Source organism: Phyllostomus discolor, chromosome 9, assembly GCF_004126475.2.
Source record: "Phyllostomus discolor isolate MPI-MPIP mPhyDis1 chromosome 9, mPhyDis1.pri.v3, whole genome shotgun sequence".
In the NCBI taxonomy this organism is placed as follows: Eukaryota; Metazoa; Chordata; class Mammalia; order Chiroptera; family Phyllostomidae; genus Phyllostomus; species Phyllostomus discolor.
This window is the reverse complement of record NC_040911.2, coordinates 34,989,832-35,014,314: the sequence shown is the minus strand read 5'-3', so window position 1 is coordinate 35,014,314 and position 24,483 is coordinate 34,989,832. Positions and strand designations below refer to the sequence as shown.

The window sequence follows — 24,483 nt, the reverse complement described above, 5'->3', positions numbered from 1 at the left end:
TGAGAAACTCCCAACTTACCCTCTGGCGGAGTAGCGCGCGGGCCCGGGCGGGAGAGAGGGAGGGCCGGCGGGAGGGCGGGGCGGTCTCGCTTCTCTAAGTAATGCCCGAGGAGCAGTGCCCCTTCCACCGCCCCCTCATTGCCCCCCGGAGCCGGGGGTTCGCGGAGGCGGCTGCGCCGAGCGGGTCGCGGGTGCTGCTTCGAGAAGCCCGTGTCTGGGGCCTCACAGAGCGTAGTGGAGCAGGCAGGTTAATGAGCAGGGTGGAGAAGGCACGGCAATGCCCCGCACCCTCTCTGCGCCCGCGGCCAGGGCGCAGCGGGCGAGGCTTGGGAGCGGGATGGGGCTGGCGGCGGCTCCCCCACCTACTTGCTGGCGGCGAGGCGCGGGGGCCTGGGGCCAGCCGCACAGCTCCCAGCTCCCTTTTCGAGTCTTGCAAAGGAGCGAAACACGCCCTACGTCAGCCTCATCCCTGTCTTTTCCAACAGCCACTTTTAAGCTGTCATTAAAGACCTGGGGCGCTCCCCGTAGGTCTGGGGCAAGTCCGCGCGGGTCCAGCCAGCCTCGGGAAGGAGCGAGAAAGAAAGAGACTGGGAGGGGCGGGAGGGAGTGGAGACGCGGAGAGAGGCGCTCGGTACCTCAGGGACCCCTCCTCACCCGCCCAGGCCACCGCCCTCCCTGTCTCAGAGCAGTAAGACACTGCTGCTACTGGTGAGGCGCTCCACCTGATTGGAGCTACAGCATTGTCCGTCCCTAAGCCCGTCGGGCGGGCGGAAAAAGTGAACTTGGGTCCTGGGCACCCCGCCACTGCCACAATTCTGGCAATTCGGATCTTGAGCGCGCTCGCCTTCCAAGTTTGCCAACAGCCACTCGTTTGCCCTCAGGGCTGCGCTGCCTCTGGCGCACGGGGGCGGACACCTGCGAAACTGGAAAGGCAGCCAAAGAGCTCTCCCGGTCCCACTTTCCCATAGAAGACTGTGCCCCGTTTCCAGCCAAATGCCCTCCCCCGGCATGCTCAGGCTTTGCGCCCTTCCGTCGCCGCCTCCCGGCCCAGGGGCAGCTCCCCCAGAGCTGCCAGAGGTTTCGGCTGTTTACTTTGGCGGCACAGGCAGGCCAGCTCCGGAGTTCGTACTGCATCCTAACTTTCTCTTCCTCCGGTTGCCCGAGTGTCCCCTGGCGCGCTGGCCAGCTTCGAGCCCCAGGGGCGAGGGGAACCGACGGAATGAGGTCCGAGAAGCACGACTCCGGCGCTCCCGTGAGGCAGCCTCTCCAGCTCCTCGAATGCGTCCTAGCATTTGCCTCCCAGCCCGAATTCTGTGCAGTTCGACTGTGGGAGTCTTGTCAATTGCCCATTGCCCTCTCCTGGGCAGTTCATAATTTTACGCGTCAATAGAAATGCATCCCTCATCTTGTAATTAAAAAGGAAAAAGGAAAAATAAAGAAGGAAGACTAGGTCCCTGTGCCGCGAGAGCGTCTAAGTGGGAGTTGATGGTGTTTTTCCACTGATCTGCCCCTCGTCCTCCGCGTAACTTCCCGGCCTTTGATGGCGCGGGGCGTAAGGGAAACAACGCCAGGTGTGAACAAGTTGGAGCAAGTTCCTGCCTCGTGGGCCCCCTCCCGCTCCCCTGGGGTACGAGCGCGCGCGCGCACACACACACACACACACACACACACACACCCCAACCCTTCTCTCTATAGAGAACCGTCACGGGAAGCCAGGAATTCGGAGGTTATACTCCTAAGGAATCGTCCCCGAGGTGTAGCAGGCTTTGTTCAAACTGCATTCATTGTCCCCGCCTCCTCCAGTTTGTAAAAAGGAGTGTTTGTTCCCGGGAGCCCAGAGCAATACGCAACTAAGTTAGTCTCGCACACGCGGACCCGCGCACAGGAGCTGGCAAACACCAGTCGCGTAAGACTACTTCTGGAAGGCTGGCCCTTTGTCCTGGGATGCTCCCAGGTTTCCTGGCCTCCAGGACGCTCCGGCCGGAAATTTCAGCCTTCCTGAGAACTCAGGTGGGGAGCCAGGCAAGTTACCTACCAGGGGCTGCTCCCAGGAGGCCCTCGCCGCGAGAGCAGTGAGCCGAGGGGCTGTGCTCCCGGCTCCACCGGGGACTCAGGCCCACGCTCCAGCCCAGAAGGGAAGGGGCTCCCCAGTTCTTCGGGCGGCGGGGGTCACTCCAGCCCCCAGCTCTCCTCGCAGGCAGACAAGCTGCTTTGAATTGTTAGCAGTTTACCGGAGGCAAAGTTCTGGGTTGGACGCTCCGGGAAACAAAGCAACCAAAAACAGCTCCCAGTTGACGTCAACTTACTTTCAGAAAAGAAAATAGTTTTGTGCTCCCAGGACAAAATATCCCCCAGGGCAGGTCTTCACTGGAAAAAGCCAGGGGGCAGGGGAGGAGAATAGCAGAATCAAAAAAATCCAAGCGCAAATAACGTTTTAACGGACTTGGAAAACCAACAGTTTCAGATGCTGCCTGGACAGTTTGCAAACCACCCGCAGGACTCCGGGTTAGGTTAGACACGAACAACGCTCCTGGGAAAGTATGCCTTGGGCTCGCTATAGGGGACCGAATCTGCTTCGTGGTACCGGCTGTTGAAACGCTACCAATTTTTTTTGCCCGTAATGATACGTCATCAAATATTGGAAAAGACCTCTTTAGGTTAGTACCTACCTCTTTAGGTTAGTATTTTACCAGGAAGAACACCCAGAAAAACTAAGCAGTTATAAACCTCCCCCCCCCCCAACCCCCCCCCCCCCCCGCCACGCCAAGTTGCTTAATTTTCAAACCCCAACAATACACAATTACAGTTGAGTTCATAGGGGAGGTTTAAGAAATGATCCCTTAAAAACATCCTGTGCTTCCATATACACCATTCCGAACTAAGAGAATTTTAAAAAGCTTTCTCTTCATTCTTTCGGTAGAGAGGTAATACTGGTAGACTTCTGCCTGTCAGCCCAGCCCTCCCCTTTGATGTTGCCCTATCATGAAGTGCGTTCAGCCCACCACTTACAACTGACAGCTGGCCTCTTTGTCAGAAAGCTTTCTTTATTGTGCAGAATGCATCGCTTCTTTATATAACATGATTCCAGTGCCGTATGGAACATTTGTTGCAATTATTTAACTGTCAGAATTCTTTACTGTAAGCGACACTAAGATGTTCACAACTTCAGAGAGATGCACCATATTTTTCTATCATCGTAATTATAAAGTACCATCTATGTATGTGTGCTTCTCCACTTCTTAGATTACTTGAAGGAAGTGACATGACTGTTTCAGAAGGAAAAATGTTTTCTGCTCCACTGTTTCCCCCTCACTGTACAATCACCTACTCCCTTTTCAGATTCACACTTTATGAAAGGTTATGTTTTCCAGAAACATATTCCGCTCTCCTCTTGCCTTCCAGTCTTCCGAGCATCATCTGCTATGTAACTGATGTAGCTGCATTTTAGCTGCCTGGTTCCTCTACTAAAACCAATATACCTTTATGGTTGAGGCTGGTTCCTGGGACCTGGTGAGCACTCCAGTCATTGACCTTGAAGGAGTGAATAAACAGGCTCCGTGTTTAGGGAAATCCTGTGTTTAGCAAGTAATTTTTTTTGTGGAAAACCTAAAATAACATGGATCTGAATTTCCATATTGAAAATCAGGACGAAAGGTAACTATAAGGCAACATTGTTGTTTACAAGTTTAAAAGGATGTAATGACTGTTTTGGCTTAATGTTTCCTTACCAGGAATCCCTTCTGTAGTAGAACACACTGTAGGAAATTATTGCAGACGTGAGTGAGAAGTCAGGGAATGGAGGTATCTGTGTGTTAAGAGAGTGGGCTGGGGAGGATTTAAACTGATAAATTCATGGAATTGTATGGGCTGGTGGGGGCAGAGGCCAGGCCCACTTTTGGTTCATCACTTAAAGTCACTTTTTAGTTCACCACCTGTTTTTAGTTTATCACCTATAAATCAGGCTTCCTTCATTTGATTATGAAAAAATTCCTAAAGTATTTTGGAGGTCACATATGAATTCAGATTGAAGCTATTTTGAGATATCTTTGTTTCTGACTTTCACTACTCAATTCTATTGAATTCAATCAAAGATCATCTTTTTTCTGAGCTCAGATGAAAACAGAACCCATGCAATCTAACTCTATAAAGTGGAAGAAGAGGGAACTCCAGAAGAGCCGAAACTATGCCTTACTGATGACTGCAGGTCTGGTTCATTTCCATCCAGTTTCGTAGCATATTTTAGCAGAGTGGCTGGCACACAGTAGACAATGAATATGCAAACATGTACATGTGGAAAGAGAACCAACCTCCACAAAAGGTTATGTAACAGAGGAGTTAAAAGCTCCATCTTTGATGAAACCAGACTGCCTGAGTTTGACTGCTACCTTGGCTTTACCAGCTGCTCACCCACCTTCATGTCTCAGTTCTCTCATTTTCTTTTCCGGATGATAACAATAATAGCTCCTATATTGTGGGACTGTTGTGAGAACTAAATGGATCAGTATTAGTAAAGGATGTAACACAGTGTCTGGAACATTCCTAAACATTCAGCTGTCAGCTATTACTTTTTAAGGCTTGATTATAAATAAGAAAACCAAGGCCAGGAGCCTCACGGAGGTCAGGCCACTTGGCCATGTCTCCAAGAGCTCGTAGGGCAGGAAGGCGCAGCTCCATGGCCCATGCCTGAGCCTCTTGACCACTTTCAGTTCTAGGAACCAAAGGAAAAAAAAAACCCTCAAGGGAACAATTTCCTTAGAATATATCAGTGTGCCATTTGATTTGGGAATCTTCGGAAGCCAGAATAGTTCTAAGCTGAGGTCTTGGAGTGTGAGCACTGTGGGTACCGCGGAAGAAACAGTGTCACTTTTGTCACTGGGCACCTAAAACAACTGATACTATTTTCTTGGAATATTGGAAGTAAGAACCGATTTGTGTCTTAGAAGAATGACAGTAAAAGAGTTGGAGGCAAAGGAATGCCCACAAACTGAACTGGCCTAAAATGGAGTGTTTTTTATTGAAATCCTGGGCTGTTTTGTCCAAGTCTCCTGGGAGCAGTGAGGGTGTTACCTGTTTTTATCTTTGATGCTTTGTCCAAAAACAGGTCAGCTTGAACTTAACACAAGGATTGACAGGAGTGGAATTTTCAGTTTCTGATCGCTACTTCATAGTTGTCATTCTTAATCTTGTCACCTACCAGTCTCCTAGATGTTTTTAAAGCAAGTAATGAATTAGGGGAATGTAGTTTTCCATAAGTCAGTTGTGTTTTTGTGGAGCCTGAAAGTGTGTTATCCGTTATAATATTCTGATAATGAAACCTTACTTGGTTAGTAAAGAAGTCAAATGCAAAAGTTATTAAGGTTAAATCAAACAAAATTAATAATGATAGTAGTTTATCTTCTAGTCATATATCTTTAAAAGGTATGTGGAATTGAAGTGGATGTTAGTCTTATTAAATGACGTTTATTTCAATGTCACTGCAATACTAATTAAGGTAAAAAGGAGATAAAGATATGTGTTAATGCCATCTAGCAAATACATGTATTTTAAGTAGTGGAGAAACTATTTACATGTGTCTCATAACATAGAATGTTCCTGAAACTACCTGCTATATATTATTCTTAAAAATAGCCTATTCACTTAGTAAAAGCAAAGTAAAACAAAGATGTAAAAAACCCCAGTTTATACTCTAATATTGGTATGAAAATGTTATTCTCATATTTTTTATTGTCAGTACCAATTAAGATAGCCTTTTAAGAAAGCCATGAAAATGTTCATATTCTGTGACCCAGTAACTGCTTCTGGAAATTCATCTCCTTGAGAAAGTCTAATTTGATTTGTATTTTGGCAAAGTTTGGCTTGTTGCATCCAGATAAATTGGACAGATGAGTTTTGAAGGGCATGTCGCAAAGTGTGCTCCAGAACTGCATTTCACAATGTCTTGGAGACCTATCCTTGTTTACAAAAGTTTAGAGAGTAAGTGTTTGTTGGATGAAGGAAGAAATTCAATTAGGGAGAATCGTGTTTGTGGCGATGTCAAGCACCCTCTGATGACTCTCAGTAATGATGGTGAAGGTAAAGGATATACATTCAAAGGGCAAAGCAAGAAAATGTGGAATCTCCTATTTTAGTGTCTTCCTAACTTTGAGAAAGTTTGAGGGTCAGATTTTGAAGCTCTAGATGTCAGAATTTAGTATCTAGGTATATGGTAGCAATTCACAGGATGTGCTGAGGAGTGGGTATATACTTGCCCTGTGGCTATGTTTCTAAATGAACTAAAAAGGAAAAAAAAATCCCCTTTTAAATACCCAGAAGCACTAACCCACATTTTGAACTAATTGACTTACTTTTTCTTAGGAAAGCTTAATTTAACTGTTGGAGACACATGGGTTTATCTGAATATGTAAAGAAGCCCTGGGATGTGTTTGTTCTATTTCTTTAATTTGATGCTGGAGATCCAGGCTTTGCGCCTGATGGGAGAGGACCTAACCCCTCTGTTTTGGGGTCTAGGTGTGCAGAGCCAGGGCCCAGCCGATACCAGTACAGTACTCACAATTCTTCATGCTCACTCTCCCTACAGTCTGTGCTTTGAGTAGGGTGCCCCCGGGGTCACAGGTGGTCATTACTCCAAATAAAAACAGCCTCCCCTGGCGAGGACTGCATCTGTTTGTTTTCCTTGCCTTGTCTCTCATTGTGGCTCATTCTCTTATATATAAAAGTGAAGAAAAACTGTGATTTTTATTCTTTCCTGTTTACAAAAGTAGCCAGTCTTCACTGGAGAAGGTTCGGAAAGCACAGAAATCTGGAAAAATATATATGCCCCATATTTCTTCCTTGTTCTCATTGAGTGAATGTTTGCTGCGAGTCTGGTCTTTCACATGAACACTCTCAAGTTGTTCTCACGGGTATATGTGAGGATTGCCCCTATTTTCCAGATGAGTAGAAACCCTGAGTGCTTAAATAACTTGCCCGACAGCACAGAGCCACTGGGGGTGGCACTCCAGGGCACACACACCTTCTTAACACTTCACCAGGCCAGGTGCTTCAGTTCCGTTTCCACTGCCCAGAAGAAAACTCTTTACACTGGAGTGTATTTTCATGAATGCAGACCCACATGCTTTACTGTTTAAGTACTACATATTGCAGAGTTCATAAGTCAAAATATGTAATCAGTGGATATTTGGGCAAACCCTGCCAAGCACATGCAAAAAGAGGCAGGAAGCCCAGAAGATTCTCTCCAGGAACATGCCTGGCCTGACTCCAGGGAGGGGCGAACCTCTAGCAGGTTCACATGGTCAAGAGTTTTCCTTCTGCCTTTCTGGTAGTCATTTCCATCTGCCACAGAAAAGCACATTAACCTATTCTCCATCCAGCTCTAGGAAGCGGAATGGAACCGTCAGAGTTTGAGGGCGAACCTCACTTCAGATCTCTTTTGCTGTCCGTATGGAAAGGCATATAGAATACAGCTTTCAGTGGATGATCACTGAAATGCCAGGGAAGTGTTTACTCTGGCTCATGTCCCCAGTTCTGTGGTGTTTTGGTCATTGAAAGGCTTTTTGTGCTTCAGCCCCACACTTTAGTGGCTCACATGCTTTCTAAATTCACTGTTAACTTAGCTTTCCTGGAACTACTGGCTTTTGAGACTGAAAGCTTGGGGCAGTTTGTGGACACCTCGGGCACTTCTTTAACATGCAGATTCTGGGGTGCCGGCTCCAGAGATTCTGATTCAGTAGGTCTAGGGGACAGTCCAAAAATGTACATTTTAACACACAGCTCAGACAATTTAGTACTAATTTAACCACACTCTGAGAACCACTGCCTCAAAAGCTAATATAATTTAGCAATAAAATAATTTCCTCTTTAGCGGTGATTACTAAATCATTTTGAATTCATTTGAAAACGGAAAGTTATGAAACCTCTTCCTCAAAAGATGCATATGCTTAGTTTTGCCTGTACTTTCAGGGGGATTGGGATCAACCTGCATTCTTAAAATACTGTTATCTGGTCTCCAACACCATTTTAATACTTTTCCCCCTGGTTAAGAAGTAGTCATGGCTCCTTTCTTTCGTTTCAAGTCCAAATTCCTTGTATCTTGGCTACAGTCTAATTTCCCAACATTTTTTATTGCTCTCCCTAACATGAGCCCAGCCTTCTGTGGGAGCGGACTTCAGAGAGAACCGTGCTGGGAAGGGAGGACTCATGGTTGGGAGTCTCCGTGACACTGACCCTCAAACTTGAGTATGCATCTGAATTCCCTGGAGGGTTTGTCAAACAGAGAGTGCTGGGCCGCCCCCACCAGGCTGATGTAGCAGGTTCAGGTTGAGCCCAAGAACGTGCAAATTCTCAGGTGATGTTGATGCTGCTGGTTCCCGGCCCCTGACTCTGAGAACCGCTGGCCTAGGAGGAAGAGAAGCATGCCCAAAAGGAAGAACCAGCACAGGAAAGGAGGAAAGATGGGGCTAGGGAGGGCGTGGAGCCCAGTGAGTGAGCCTGGCTGAGTCAATTCAGCAGGACCAGGGAAGGTAACCTTTCCTGTGATTCAATGGCTGAGCCTAAGATGGGAGGATCTGTGAGGAGGCTCGAACCAGCCTTAACTACAGACTTCTTTCGGACTGGGAAAGTCTTCCTCTCCGCCCCTCTACTGATTCAATTTGTCTTGATTCCTTAAGGCCCAGCTCCAGGTCCTACTTCTCCATGAAGACTCCTCCCGCCACTGCAGCTTGAAGCTAACTAAATGGCACTGCTTTTTGGCTATGGTTGTTAAGTGGCAAGTTCTCGAGTTACATTTCAGTGTTCTTCCTTCTACTTTCACCCCTTGGGATTCCTTCTCTTCGGCAGGTATCACACTGCACAGTGACTCCCGAGGTTGACCATACGTCACAATCACAAAGAACATTTTCCTAATGAAAAAAAATGTATCAATGCCAGATCCCTGTCCCCACCCCCTCCACTCACTCATTAACATAAAAGCACTGCGGCCAGGTCTGAAGCCCTTGAGAGCCACTTGTACACTGTCTGGTTTTCTACCTTCAAATTACTTTTTAAAAAGTCCTTCTCCAGGCCTCTCCTAGATTGCAGTGGTTCCTGCCATTGAATAAATGTTAGAATCACCTAGAAAACTTGCAAAAACGACTGATGCCCAGATCCTTTCCCTAGAGAATCTGCTGAAATTGGTCTGGGAAGTGGCTTGGGCATGGCGATTTCCCAAAGCTCTCCAGGTGATTTCAATGTGAAGCTCAGAGTAAGACCTACTGGCCTAGACTGGGAAACCCATTCCAACACCTCTTTTCAGGGGTCTTTAATATAAAGCTTAGGGATTCTTGAGGGGTCAGCAGGTGGTCTATAAACCTGCAGAAATTGTGCACAAAATGTTCTGACTATGTACATTTGTGTATTTTCCTTGAAGGAGGATTCCTAGCTTTCAGCAGAATCTAAAGGGGTCTATGACTCAAAATAGTTTAAGAAACATACATATGGATATGAAGAAACAAGTATATGCATTCTCTGTTGCTAGAAGGATAAATTGGTACAGTCTTTTCAGAGCACAATTTGGCAGTAGCTATCAGCATGCAAAATGCACATCCATTTCAACCTGGCAATTCATTTCTACCAGAATCTAGTCTGTAAACACAGAAAAATACACAAGAATGTTCTTGATGCATTGTTTGTAATAAAGCATTATTGGATACAATCTAACTCTATAAGTGGATGGTGAATAAATTATGTCTCATCTATTTAACAGAATAGTAGCTATAGATACAAAGAATAATGTAGGTTTGTGCATGCTGAGTGAAATGATCTCTAAAGCATTGTATTAAATGAGTAAAGAATTTGAATGTAAACCATGAGTTCATTTGTTGAAAAAAAATCCTGACCTTGGTTTTCAGTGAGGTTCTACTTCCATTATAGTCCTCCTGCATCCCTGTAGTTAAACTGTCCTTGCTTACAACCAAGAAATCCTAACCACACCTTCACCATCTGCACAGGTCCAGCTCCCAAATCTCAGACTCAGTGAGAGTCACCACAACTTAACCCTCTATGCAAGACTGAAACCTGGACAACATCCCTTCCTGCTCCTTCTTACCTTAGATTTCCACCGAAGCACCAAAGCCCTACCAATTCTAATTGACGACTTGCTTTAAATCCATCTACTGTGTCTTTATCCAAGTGTGAATTGTCTTTCCCTCTGTAATAGTCGGCTCAGGCTACCATGCCAAAATACCATAGACTGGGTGAATTAGACAACAGAAATTTATTTTCTCACTATGTTGGAAGCTTTAAGTCAAAGATCAAGGTGCCATCAGGGTTGGTTTCTGGTGAGACTTCTCTTTCTGGGTTGTAGAGAGCTGCCTTCTCTCTGTGTTTCCATGTGGCTTCTCCCCTGTGTGTGTGGAGAGAGAGCTAGAACTCTGGTCTCTTTCTCTTCTTATCAGGATACCAGTCCTCTTTGATTGAGGCCCCACCCTTATGACCTCACTTAACCTAATCATCTCCTTAAAGACCTTCTCTCCAAATAAAGCCACATTGGGAGTTAGGGCTTCAGTATATGAATTTGGTGGGGGACAGTGGGGACACACCCTCAGTTCATAACACCCTCCCCACCTGCTCCTTATTCCTTATTTCCTGTCTCTACAGTGCACCCAAGTCAGGAACACCTTTGCTGATTCCTCATGTCTAAGTCAAACTTGTCCCATTTGGCTCCTGCTCTGCAGACCTAGTGGCATCACCCTAATTCAGGCCACCTCCCTGTCCTGTGACTCAGGGAACATGGTGGTGGAAGCTGAGACTGAGGCAGTACCACCCACAAAAGAGGGAGCAGCTCTGTATGTGCCCAGGCTGTGATTAGTTTACCCTTGGATGTCCATGGGTTTCCTTTGTGTCCTTGAACTTGTGTGTCTATTCCTTGAAAAACCAACAAGCCCAACTAAAATGTGCTCTCTGCCTGTTCCTTTAGAGACACTCATCATCCCCAACACCCACCCTACCCTCCAGCTAACAGAAGTAATTGCTTTTCCTTGAAACAATTCATCTCTCATCTTGCTTACCTTAGTTCATACTACCTTGGCCTGACGACCTCTTAATCCCCTCACTCAATGGCTGAACTCCCAGAGATATTTTTGGAATGATTGCACATGTTACCTCCTCTTGCAAGCCTTCCCTGACTTCAGCAGGCATGGAGTTCCTTGCCTCTACAGGAACAGTATAGTGTAGTGGTTGGGCTCCGTACCAAACAACTCGAATTTAAATTCTGGCTCTCCTGGATACATGTTGTGGGATCAAAATTCTTCACCTCTCTCTGTTTGTGACTTTGCTCGTAGCATGGGGGATTGTTGCAAGGATTAAATGAGTTAATATGGAAAAAAGTGTTTAGGACAGTGCCTGATACATTGTAAGTGCTTAATAAATGCTAGCAATTATCACGATCCTGTGCAGTACCCATGGCACCATCCACGGAACTGCGAGACTTCTGAGGCACCTTGTCGGGCTCCCTCCGGCCAGTCTCCCTTGTGCTTCCTGGCACTCTGTACAGGCCCATGTTTCAGCAGTTGCATGTTGTTAAAATGGCTATTCTCTCCTTAATCAGACTTCTTGGACTTCATTAAAAAAGAGAAACTTAATTTTTTTTCTCTTCTCCTCCTTCTCCTTCCTCTTCTTTTGTATTTACTTTGCCTAGCACAGTTGCTGGAACACAGAAGATATTCAACAGATGTCAGTTGCATGTATTGTAATTGTGAACTTACTAGCCTGTGACATCCATTAAGTGGTGACTTCCCTGTATCCATCTTACTCTTTGTATAGGGAGGGGCAGTGAGGTGATAAGTTAGACTGAGAATGAACTCAGAGCCAAAGAACCTAGTTTAAACATGGCTGTCTCACATCTTAGCTGTGTAACTAACCTTGATCAAGTCACTCTTCCAGTCTCATTCCAATGACCTTGACCCACACCTCCATCCTGGGCTCTAGCTTACTCACTGTGCCTTTTTCTGGACCATCAGTGCCCATTCATGTCTTGGGCCTTTGTCCATGCAGCTCCCTTCTGCTTAGGATGCCTTTCCCTCTTATGTACTTGACGCCTTCCTGCTTACCTGTTAGGGCCCAGCTCACATATCTCAGAGGCTTTCATGAAGCATCGCTGCTCTTTGTCCTCTGCTAATACTTCTATATTATTTTATTGTAATATTTTCACAGAGAGGCTCCAGGATGCCTGTGATTTTTCTTTTTTTTTTTTTGGAATGGTTTTATAGGGTCATAGAATATGCACCCTGTTCAAAACAAGGCAAAGGGAAACATCCCAAAACATCAAAAAGAAAAAGATAGTTGTGATTGTATCCTAAAATGATATGATAATGTAAGTCAGGTCTTCTCAGAGTTAGAACAACTTTTCTTTAAAGAGGAGCTATTTTGGGAGCAGATGAGAGGAAAGGAGGTGAAGAATTCATTAACACTGGTGAGGTCCTTTGAAGATGAAGACTGCCAGGTGATGCAAGTGGTAAGTATCGGATTACCATGTAATTAGGGATCAGGGCCGTTCCAGATCTTCTCCATCTCTGGCAGAGTGTCACTTTATTTTTGCAAACAATTGAATTCTTTAATTCATAACCTTTCCCTTCATATGAATGTGGTTCTGAGGGGAACCATCCAAGGACTTAGAAGTCATCAGCTGAATCATGTGGACTTTATATATTATGTTAGGGAAACGAAATATTTGTCTTCCTTTCTGTTTTGAAAACGGGAGGAAGTGATTCTGTCTTTGAAAATGAAGCAAGCCTTCCCAGAATGTACTCTGGACCTTGCAGAGACAGAGAAAGCTCAGTAAGACTGCCCGAAGGTGCATTAAAGAGTTTTTCATGCCCACCTGCAAGAAATAAACTTGTACTTTTTTTCTCAGTGACTTTCATTTTGTGGGCATTGGTTTGATTCTTCTGGGCTCCAACTTACTTTTTTGAATAAAATTAGACTGTCTTTTATTTGCTGCTTGGTGCTTGTGAGGGGGTGAGTGTTCTTTGCTTCCAGAACTTCTTCCCTGTGGGATGCTGAAGTGTTAGTGCCAATTCTTTTTTTTTTTTTTAATGGAGATGTTAGAGTCAGGGCTAGTACTAAGGATTAACTCAGCAGCGGCTCCTAAACTCTCTGAAATCATTAGATGAAAGGCAAAAAATAGACCTTTACTAAGTGTACATATCATTGCTCTTTTGTTATTATGGGAATTTGCTGTTCAGAGAGTATTTCATTCCTGAATAATTGTCTGTCTGGATTCATGACATCTTAAGTTTTATTGAGGGAAGATATGTTTCACAAGTATTCTTTACATTTCTCACCCAAGACACCCTTTTTATCTTAGTATAGTCTGAACCCCATGGAACATAGTCTGTTTCCTCAGTCTATACCCCAGGCACATAGTAGGGACCAACTATCATTGGTAGAAATGAGTTGATTCTAATGGGTTGGCACTCTGAGATGTGATCAAATAGCTTTAAATACTGCTTCCCCTTCCATTAAGCCGACAAAGGATTTGGGTATATTTAACCGTTTTTCTTCCTGACACTCCAATGTTCAGTTTCATGGTTTGCCCAAGGATCTCAGTGCTGTATCTGTAGCCTGAGCAGGGAAGCGGGAAACCAGATTCTGTAAGGACAGTCACGTCCGCCCAGGCCCCCGCCTGTGTTTCCCCTGGCTGCCCTTCCTACCCCAGCAGCTCCACACCTGCACTGCAGAGGCACCAGACCAGTTCCACCGAGCTCCTTCTGGCTGTCCTGAAACAAACCAACACACGCTTCCCACTCTGGGTGCACTGCCAGGCTCTGAGTTGGTTAACAATTCACCGAGAAAACAGCTCTCAAATTGCTGCTGCCTACAGAGGGTGAGGGTGGGTATATATAGAGATTTCAAACTCTATGAAATTGTTTGGGAAGTCTGCATTTGCAGTTTGGGGAGGGAGCTGGTTCGTGGAGTGCCTGCATGAACATTCTGCTGAAGCAGCCTGTGTGCAGGAATGCTCAGGGGTTGGGACTTGGAGGTTCAACTTGACTCTGCAGGTTCAGTGGTCTCATCCCAAAGTCACAGCCCACACAACTGGCATTTCCCCTTGATGGCTTGAGAACCTTAGACAATAATCCCCAAGCTCTGTTTTGGAGGCAAGATCTTGAGGGGAAGAGGTGGGAGTTGTGAGGAAACCATCTATTCCTTTCCACCCAGGAATCTAGGCCTCCGTGTCCTGGGGCTGGTTCAGGCATCAGCTTTGCCACAAAGCTGCGCTTCCTGAGAAAGAGCAAGGCTTCTCTGCTGTAGGAGGCTCTGCGGGAGCAAGGGAAGAAGGGAAGTGACTAAGTGAGGGTCTCCTGCAAACCTCCTCTCTCCCACTGGAGTCTAAATGCCAATCAGTCTTCCCTCAATACTAATTACCTAGTATTCCACAAATTATTTTTTTAAAGAGATACATCCAAACGACATCCATGACTCTGTCTCTTAGTACATCCTGCAGGACAAGAATTGGATAGCTTCTGCTAAGCTATCTCCAGGCATTTCTCACTGTTTTAAGAAATGTGTTACTAATTCTGAAATGTTGAAATCAGGAAATTATTTACATATACCTTGGAATTGATTTGCAATTGCAACAGGCCTCCTTCAGAGCAGTGGGTAGAATAGTTGCTATAGCTCCAAGGGAAGACCCATCCTATGAGGTGATGTGGGGGTGAGAGGGAATTGCAGAGCACAGGCCGCGAACACGAGGCCCACGGCCCGAATCCGGCCCTTCACCTTATTTTATCTGGCCGGGTACCTTGTTTCTACCTGACAGCAGCACTGACCTCTCACTTAATAGTTAAGGAGTAGTTACATTTATACAGTCCTAAAATTACATTCGGCCCTTTGAAGGCAACTGTGAGGCTGATTTGGCCCCTTGTGAAAATGAGTCTGACACCCCTGTTCTAGAGACGTAGGTCACTATAGCAAATAGGAGTTAAATACACACCTTGAAGATGACTGATTTCTTCTAATCCATGCTAAGGAAAAAAAAGTTCTCTCTCTGTCTCTCTCTGAACCAATTAGAAGATAACATACAATTTTCAGAAAAAAATTGTTTACGCAACCCAAAATCAAGATCGTCAAGTCCTTACTTTCTTAAACATTTATAGGATTTTAAGTAGGACATTTTAGATTATTTTCTTATCAGTGCACTTGAAAATGTATTCCCTACGTGTTCCCTATCTACACACGAGGCATGATGAACAGGTCCCGTGAAGAAATGGTTAACTGAAACTCCAAACACAGCAGAAGCAGTGTTAAGTGGAATTATCAAGAGGGAAGGAGTGGAGGAGTTAACACATGTAATGGGCCAGCTCATGAATTTTAAAATAATTTTTCCTTCAACACAAAAAACCCCCCAGAAAAACGAGGTAAGTAGGATGTAAAGGCAGTCGAATAATCACTGCATTTAAAACCATTCTACTGTAGAATAATACAAGTAAAAAATCGAGTAATTAACGTGATCCATTGAGAGCTTAATCAAGGCCAACACTCTGGCCCCTGTTAATTTTAAGTAATTGCTGCTACTAACACATTTTTTGAGACTGAACTCTATAGAATGGAAGCAGTCCCTCGCGGCAGCCATTGAGGACCAGCAGCGATGGCTCTGCGCTACCCCGGGGCCGTGGGCCTCGTCGCGGGCTGCCAGGTGTCAGAGACCGTGAGCAGGCCAAGGCACAGCCGCCACCGCCGCGGGCGCCTCACCAAGCGCACCGAGTTCAGGCAGGTCGTGATCCGAGAGGTGTGTGACTTTGCCCCTGGTGAGCGGCGGGCCGTGGAGCAGCTCAAGGTCTCTCAGGACAAGAGGGCCCTGAGGTTCATCAGGAAAAGGGTGGGACACGCATCCTGCCAAGGAGAAGAGAGGGGAGCAGAGGAATGTCCTTGCAGCCCATAAGGACTGAGTCCAGATCCCTTCCGGTAATAAAACTTGTTCAGGTTGGGGGGGCGGGGGGGGGGGAGGGGGGAGGAGAAAGAAAGCCAACAAACAGCTCTTAAGTCTTCTTGTGCTAGACTGACCTTTGTTGGTACTGCTGAAAAGTCTAAAGTTGCATTCCTAATGAAAATAAAGTGTTATTTTTCTTTTCTTTCTTTTTATTTTTTATTTTACATTATTTTTTTGACATGAAATTTGGTTTGGGTTAAGGGTAAGGGAGAGGAATTACTGTTTAACATTTAAAAGAGGCAATTAACCAGTTAATTGATCGTACCTCCGTTGCATAAGCAGCATTTTAGCATAGGGACTGAGCGGAGGCACCTTTAATAGTATGTAATTGACCTTTGTGTGGAGATTTAGAGTTCAAAAAACACTTTCGTATGTATTATCTCACCTAAACGTCACAACAAGGAGTGGGAAAGTGCTGCTATTATTCCCCACTTGACAGATAAGGAAGTTGGGGTAGAGAGCCCTTAAGCCACTTGCCCCCAAATTATTTCACCCAGGTATAGGGCCCAGCCCTCACTAGTGTGGCTCAGCTGGCTGGGTGTTGTCCTGCAAAACAAAATGTTGCAGGTTTGGTTCTTAGGTTGGGGCATGTGCCTGTGTTGTGGGCTAGGTCCCTGCTTGGGGCTTGTTGCCCCAAGAGGTGGTCCATCGAAGGCAACTGATTGATGCTTCTCTCTCTGTTGCTTCTTTTTCTCCCTCCCTACCTCCCTCTCTCTAAAAGAAAAAAATAATAATCAAGAATTGAATGCAGGACGTCCATCCCAAATCCTTTATTCCTTCACTACACTAAGGCTACCACCTAAAAAATAAAATAAAATTGTACCACCCCAGGGACTCTGAGAAATAAGCCTAGAGCTCTGAGCGGAGCTTCACTCAGTAACTGATAAAAACCCACTCAAATCCCTTCCTGACAACTCACAGCTCAAATGTCATGGAAAAAACCACTTCCTACCTCCCTCCTCTTTCTCCCACCCCCGACAGCTCTTCTATTCAGACTGTCAGATTCTTCCTGCAAAGCATTTGGGACACAGAGCAAGGAGGGAGGGGGCACTTTGCCTTGATTCTCACGGCAGTGACAACTAAACCGTTAAATTAATTGTTGAGAGGGAAGTAGGGGCACAGATTATTCACAAAGAACAGATAATTCCCAATTCACCTCTAGTTATAAAGTATCTCCTTTAAATTGAGGGTAACCCTCTCCTGGCTCAGATCCTATCACCAATTGGAATTTTTAGACAAAAAGACACATCTCTTATAACAGGGGTGTCAAACTCACTTTCACCAGGGGGGCCACATCAGCCTCACAGTTGCCTTCAGAGGGCCGAATGTAATTTTAGGACTGTGTAAATGTAACTACTCCTTAACAGTTAAGCTAGAGCTCAGCACTGCTGCTGGATAGAAACAAGGTGCCGGGCTGGATAAAACAAGGTGGAGGGCTGGATTTGGTCCTTGGGCCTTGTGTTTGCCGCCTGTGCCTTATGAATTTTTCACCTCCAGATAATTGGAAGTAGCACATTGAGAAATTGAATTATTGGCAGTCAATTAACGAAAAGGCCATGTAGATTTGGTGCCAAGTCCAACCAAAGTCATGGGCAAGCCAAAGTTATGAGGGAAGCCAAGGGCCCAGGAATAAGAACAGATACATAGATTTGCAGCAAGAACTTATCTTCTTTGCATCCAAAAGGTCCTTGACTTCAATAGTGAGAAAAGACCTGCATTAGTAAAGTCATTGCCCAATGACACAAATCAGGCTGTACTCACATGCTAGGTAGTAAAGCGACTGAGTTCCAAATGGGGAGTGTTCTAAATACTCTTTAGAACAATCCAGGAAGGCTTTTTGGAGGCGGGGGCCTGTGTGTTACCTTTCAGGACGTGTTTTCTTAGTTGTATATCTCACACTGAGGAGTGACAGCTATGTTCTGGGAATACCAATTTTTAAAAGTGTGCAGAGAAATGTGGAGGAGAAATAGGCATAGGAGAACCAGAGATGAGGAAAGGTGGAATCTGAGGGATGCTGGAAGGAGCAGCTTCTAGAATGGAGGAATCTAATGAGGACATCTCCACCAGGGGAACCGGGATCTCACTGAGTGTGTCTCCTGAATTTATTATAAGAACTCTGACTTCAGGAAAATGATCATGTTTTTCTGGACTTTAGTTCCTTCATTTCAAAATAACTAAGTTGACTTCTTTCTCTAACATGAAACAATTCTGTGATCCCAGTGATTCATGACTTGGGGACAAGAAAATGGTGCTTTAGTGGACTGAAATGAGGAAATTCAAAAATGAAAACATTCAGAAATTTTCCTTATCAGGGGGATTATAACTTTATTCTAAGAGTGCTCCAGTCTTACTATGATCATAACTCTCTCATACTTTCTGAGGATGTCCCCGTATACCCTGAGTATATAGCTCCATTCCTCAGTGAAGGTGCCTGCTCATACTCCAGGTATAACTTTGTTACTCTCTGAGTGTGCTCCAGGCACTTCTGTGGTTCTAAGGATTTTCTTTTTGCCAGATGAGATTTCCAAACTCTTCACTTCTGTTGCCACTACTAATAAAATACATTCATTGGTAAATATACCTTGCATCTAAAATTCCTTAGTTTTCTTTTACAGAATGTAAAGGCCCAACAGTAAATCTCCAAGTAACCACTGAATATGAAAACAGATCTTTCACTAGTTGGAGGATAAGGACTGAGTCTCACTTTTGCATTAATAGGAACCAGTGTTGTCCCTCATGCATATTCAGCCAGTAAATAGAACACACATTGAAGGACTGAATGAATGAAGTCAATGAATGAGAAAGTTCCAGTTCTTGAAACTGTGGGAAACTGTCATAGCCCTAACAAAAAGAGACGTAATCAAGAACACTCCATTCTGCAGTTTTTAAATGTATCCATATTGCTCTCCCTGGTGTGGCTCAGTGGATTGAGCACTGGCCTGCGAACTGAAAGGCCGCTGGTGGATTCCTAGCCCAGGCACATGCTTGGGTTGTGGGCCAGGTCCCTAGCTGGAAGCATGGGAGAAGCAATGGATCAATGTCTGTCTCACACATTAATGTTTCTTTCCCTCTCTTCCTCCCTTTGTCTCTCTCTAAACATAAATAAGTAAAAGAAAATTCAAGAAATTTAAAAAATATCTGTATCTGAGTGACTGTTCAAGAATAAATAGTGTCATATGTGGGCAGGTATACTAGAATAACGTATGGTGATTGTGAATACTAACTGGCCATCATAGTGTAACCCATTTCAAACAGACATTCCTTAAAAAAAATCACGCGGTAGCAAATGTAAGCTTTGCTAAAATGTACCTACATATTTAATGTTCCATATTGCCTCTAAACAAGGGCATGAAGTGTTTGGTATGGTTGCCAAGAAGAACAAATTAACCCACCCAGTGAGTTTACTGTGTTAGAATACGAAGAAGTAGATGGTGCTTAATTCTGTATCCACTTTTTCAAATGAACCTCACAGAAGTAGTAAAGTTTTTTATTCCTGCCTGACACCATTACAGAATAAAAAGCGAGATTTCTCTTTAGTGTGGGTATCACAGGTATTCAAGAAAAGAGAAGTTACAGGCATGGTATAAGCAAGTAAAGACTGTGCCATGGCCCTACTGGTTCAGAGTGGTATTTTCATTAGGGCCAGAGTTATCAGGATATGTACTATATTCACTTTCAAGTACCATCATTTCTCAATCAATGAAGACACATGTGTGTCTGAGGGAAGATCAGAACTCTTTATGGAGGTTATTCTTCGAGTGATTTCATTGCAGATAGAATGAAGCGATTTAGTGACAGTAAGGTGCTCTTGTGAAAACTGACCGGTGTGCGGGTCAGACACCAGGTGAGGTGCTTGGTTGCTTCTAGAAGCAAGAACCACGACGCTGGGATTTGGAACTACACCGATGAGCCACTGGGAGTGGGGCTGCCAACACTCCAGTTTTTCTTCTCTTTAAAATGTCCTTCAGTCAACCAACCGACAATGATTTGTCCAGGAATTGCACAGCATGGTGGTAATCTCTGAGACAACTAAATAAAGTAGACCACAGTCTAAAAAAGAAGATGCCATTTTTGTTGACTACAGTAAATTCAAATTTAAGATGGTGCTTGTGTTTCGCAGATGAGGTCAAGCTAATGTAGGGATTAAAACAATACTGGAAAAGCTCACGTAAATGAAGGCCATCCTCAAACATCTTGAGCATGGAGGAAATTGTTTTGTCTTAAAGATATTGCTAAGCTATAGGTTGATTTCCTGAAATAGAGACCATGCATATGTGCTGTTTGGTGATTCACAGATATCACCGGTTCTAATCCTATCAGACTCAGTGACTGCTTTTCATAACTACTGTATTTTTAGGACTATAAGACACACCGGACCATAAGACACACCTAGGTTTTAGAGGAGGAAAATAGGGAAAAAATTGTGAAGCAAAAAATATGGTAAAATATTTAATAACCTGTGACCCCACTCCACTGCCATCCCCCTTGCCCCCAGAGAGCCAGGTAAGCTACATTCAGACTATAAGACGCACCCCCCTTTTCTTCCCAAATTTGAGGGGGGAGTGCATCTTATAGTGTGAAAAATACGGTAATGCCCCATAACCCCTCCTTACTGCCCTTGCAATGAAATTCATAGATAATATAATCTAGCTACACATACAAACAAACTCTCAAAAATCATTCAATTGTGAGAAAGTGGTCAAATTCATGGAAACAGACAGTAAAATAATGATTTCTCGAGGCTGTGGGTGGGAAGTGTTTAATGGTAATAGTTCCAGTTATGTAAAATAAAGAGTCCTATGGATGGACACTGGTGATCGTTGCTCAACAGTGTGAGTGTACTTAACACCATGGAATTGTACACGTAAAGTGGTTAAGATGGTAAATATTCTGTTATGTCTAGTTACCACCATTTTAAAAAATTATTCTATTGACCTACTTATAATATAAAAGAGAAATAAAGTAAAAGTAATTTTTTTCCAAATAATATGAACAGCAAAATGTTAGTGCCTGGGCACGACTCTGCTGGAAGGCATAAGGAACTGGCGGCTGCTGGCTCTCTACGGCCACCGTGAATGTGAGTGATGCGTATGCAATGTGATAGGCGTGTTTCCAGAGCAGCGATTCTGAGAATGGCATTTATCAGATGGTGACTGACTCTGGGAAGTTCTGCACAAAACAAAGCACAGTTTTCTCTTGATATACATGGTAGTTGCATTTTTGGAAAATGCAGCATATTTAGAATTATGTAAAAGGTACATTGTATTTATATATAAAACAAAGTTGGATTCTTAGATAATTATAAGCAGGGTTTTTTTTTTTTCACGTACATATTGGGTTGTGAAGGACACAGGTAAGTCTTCGTCGTTCGAGACTATTCCTCGCACTGCAGGACATCTCGCATCCCTGGCCTCTGCCCACCAAATACCAGGAGTCCCCCACAGTCATCGTGACAACCAAAAGTACCCCCAGATCTCACCGTGCCCCTCCTTGAGAGCCACTGACAAACGCTGACCACACTTTGTGCTCCAGAGGCAATCACCCTCTCACTAATGCTGTCTCAGGTTCCTCATTCCATTATGATTCCCTCATTCTTGTAACTCATAGTGTGCTTGTCTTTTATCAATCAGAAATTATTAAATAATGAAATGACTTTTCACTGTGTTGCCCAATTAGCTGAAAAGCAAATAACAGAGAATCTTAAAGAGACATTCCTTTTCCTACTTTTATGAAAGCTGACAAATAAGTGGGCGGATGTCAGATAATGGTTCTAAAAGTGAATCCCTGGTGCGAGCTGCCCGGGAGTTCTCACCCCTGCCTTTCAAGCAAGAGCAAGGTCCTGAAATGGCTCCAGTCACAGTGAGTCTGAGTGAACACATACTTTCACCATGATCTTTAAACTAAAAAAGTTCATAATGCTCAAGAATGCAAGTGCTTTGAGGGCGTGCCATCCTTTTCACATTTCTCACGGTGCCTCCCACGCAGGCTTGAGCACAGAAGTCACTTAATAAATATCTGTTGAGATGAATTGAATTGGTCCATCTAACATATTTATAGTAACTACCAATATTGAATTAATCAAATACCCTTGCTTCCATACTCCAGTTTAGATGGAGTTTTAGTGGGCTATATTTCACTTTTGAGTACATCACTACCTCACAATCAATGAAGGCAAACATGAGTCAGTCGTAGTGAAGATCAAAACTCTCTATGTAGGTTATTCTTCCAGTGATTTCATTGCAGATAAAAGGAAGCAACCTGAAATCTGCAGAGTAATTATGTCAGATAGCCTCATGTCATCGTTTATTCATTCCCAGGATAAAACTGTTGCTCCTGGGCCTTACAAGAAACAAGTTTGGCTAAGGCAAGCAACCCCCAATTATAGTGATATCTTTGCTGTGCAAAAAAAAAATAAACGTGTAATTAAATTTTGCAGGTGCAACAATCCTGCCACCAGGAACCATGAAGGAAACCTGTGAAATTATCCTGAGTAATTTTCTCTAGTGTAATTTGGAAATTAGCCCACCTAGAGACATAAACCCACAATTTCCTCTGCTATTGTCTTATCACATTTATCTTGTCTTAAATGCTGAGATTCCTGTTGCAAAAAGAAACAAGTTGGAACGCTGAAATCTCAGCAAGAGAGTAGAATAGTTCAGAAGTTTGAATTCCGGGCATGTTGACCTTCATGCTGGTTGTACAGATCATAAACACCAACAGAAAGTAGTGGAGGGCGAAACTAATGCCAGAAGAGCACTGCTGAGCCATGGCAACTCGGATACTCGTGCGGACTTGACCTGCTGGGGGCTGTGCCAAAGTCAGCCTTCCTAGGAAACCACAGGCAGAGGCCGGCAAGCAAGGCTTGTCGACACAATTCTGAGACCCCCACAACTGTTTGTGACTTTCCTCTCCTCCTGTCTCTTCCGGGGTGAGGGTGGGGCCTGATCGCACCAGACAAAAAGACAAGCCAGAAACAGTGTGGTCTGTTTTGTTTCTGCAAGTCCCTATCTGTGTGACTGGGGGAAATGGCTTTCTTTTTTTTTTGTTTCATGCCTAATTTTTATTCTGAAATGTAAAGCTCTTCTGAATTTAAAGTACAGCTGACATATAATATTGTATTCTCACAGATACAGAAAAACTGCCAGAGTTTTGGGCGGTGGGGGTATGGGCGGAAATGGCTTTCTTAGCCTTAGGCTTGCCATCTGTAAAAGTAGAAGTATTTTCCAGAGGGCTTTGAATCTTCAAAGGGATGACTCTTATCCATTATTCAAATATTTGTACATATTCTAAGCTGTGCTGGTCAATCCTGAGAGTGTTCCCCTACTTTCTCGGGGACTTTGGATCACTCGAAAACTTGAGAATGCTGTCTTCCATTCCCCTCCACCCAAAGCCTCATTGAATGCACATATCGTTTGAGTGTTGGAGCTCCTGAGAGAGAGCCAAGGGTTGAGGCTCTTGTGTCAGCCGCGGCAACATTTGGTGTCACTTTGTTATTAAAATGACTTGCTCTTAATTCATACAAATCCTTACACAAAAATATCCACAGAAGAATACACTCCATATGTGCCTTGACACTCATATATCTGTCCCCCAATAGGACATTGTTGCTTCCCGGAGGGGAAGCTGAACTTAACTAACACTGGCCCACCCACGTGAGTAACGGTAGGTGTCCCTTACAGCCTTCTGCACCTATGTTAGAGCACTTATCACCTTGCATTGTAATCATGTGCTTATTGTCTTTTGAGCCATTTGACTACAAATTCCTTGAAGGCAGAGATTGAATTGTTTATTGTATTTTCATCTGTGATTAGTACTGTACAAGGCACAGCCCTCCCTCCCCATAGGACTTCTGTATGTTTGTTAAATGGATGGGTGGATACAAACGTATGTAGACCTAAATTGAGATTTTAATGTATTTTTGTCATTCTCTTGATTTCTTTAATTTATTCATTTCTATAAGTTGTTTTTAAACTTTCAAGAATTACAGCCCTGGCCAGGTTGGCTCCGTTGGTTGGAGCATCATCCAGTGTACCCACAGGAAGTTTACAGGTTCAATTCCCAGTTAGGGCACATACCTAGGTTGCAAGTTTGATCCCCTGTAGGGGTGCATGTGGGAGGCAACCGATCAATGTTTCTCTCTCTCTGTCTCTCTTCCTCTCTCTAAAATCGATAATAAAAATATCCTTGGATGAGGGTTTTAACAAAAGGGTTACAGAGGCTGCTGTAACCATTTCAAATAATTCAGAAGTATGAACAGAGTAAAAAAAATGAGTCTTTTCTACTCTTTTCCCCCAGGGGAACCCACCATTAATGCCTTTTTTGGTATTTCTAAACATATATTTAATAAATCAAAATTTATTTCAAAAGACATAACAATTATATTTTAGGTATTCTGTGCCTTCTCTTTTTTCCTACTGAATACTTAGAATATCTCGTTCTTATTTTTTATAAGCTCAGAATATATCTTTATTCAGGTATTCATATTCTTATTTGTTCACTATAAAAATGTTCACTTATTT

At 44.0% G+C, this 24,483-nt stretch overlaps 1 protein-coding gene across 2 annotated transcripts in view; it reads right to left on the bottom strand.

The window, feature by feature from the left end:
- Positions 1–24,483, bottom strand: part of KCTD1 (potassium channel tetramerization domain containing 1) — a 180,728-nt gene that overhangs the window by 91,227 nt on the left and 65,018 nt on the right. The window contains exon 1 of one of the 2 annotated variants that reach the window (XM_028523756.2): positions 20–574. The exons of the other annotated variant lie outside the window; for it this stretch is intronic. The gene's annotated coding sequence lies outside the window, so the exon portion shown is untranslated. Of the gene's footprint in view, positions 1–19; positions 575–24,483 lie in introns of those variants that run through there. 2 annotated transcript variants of the gene reach the window in all.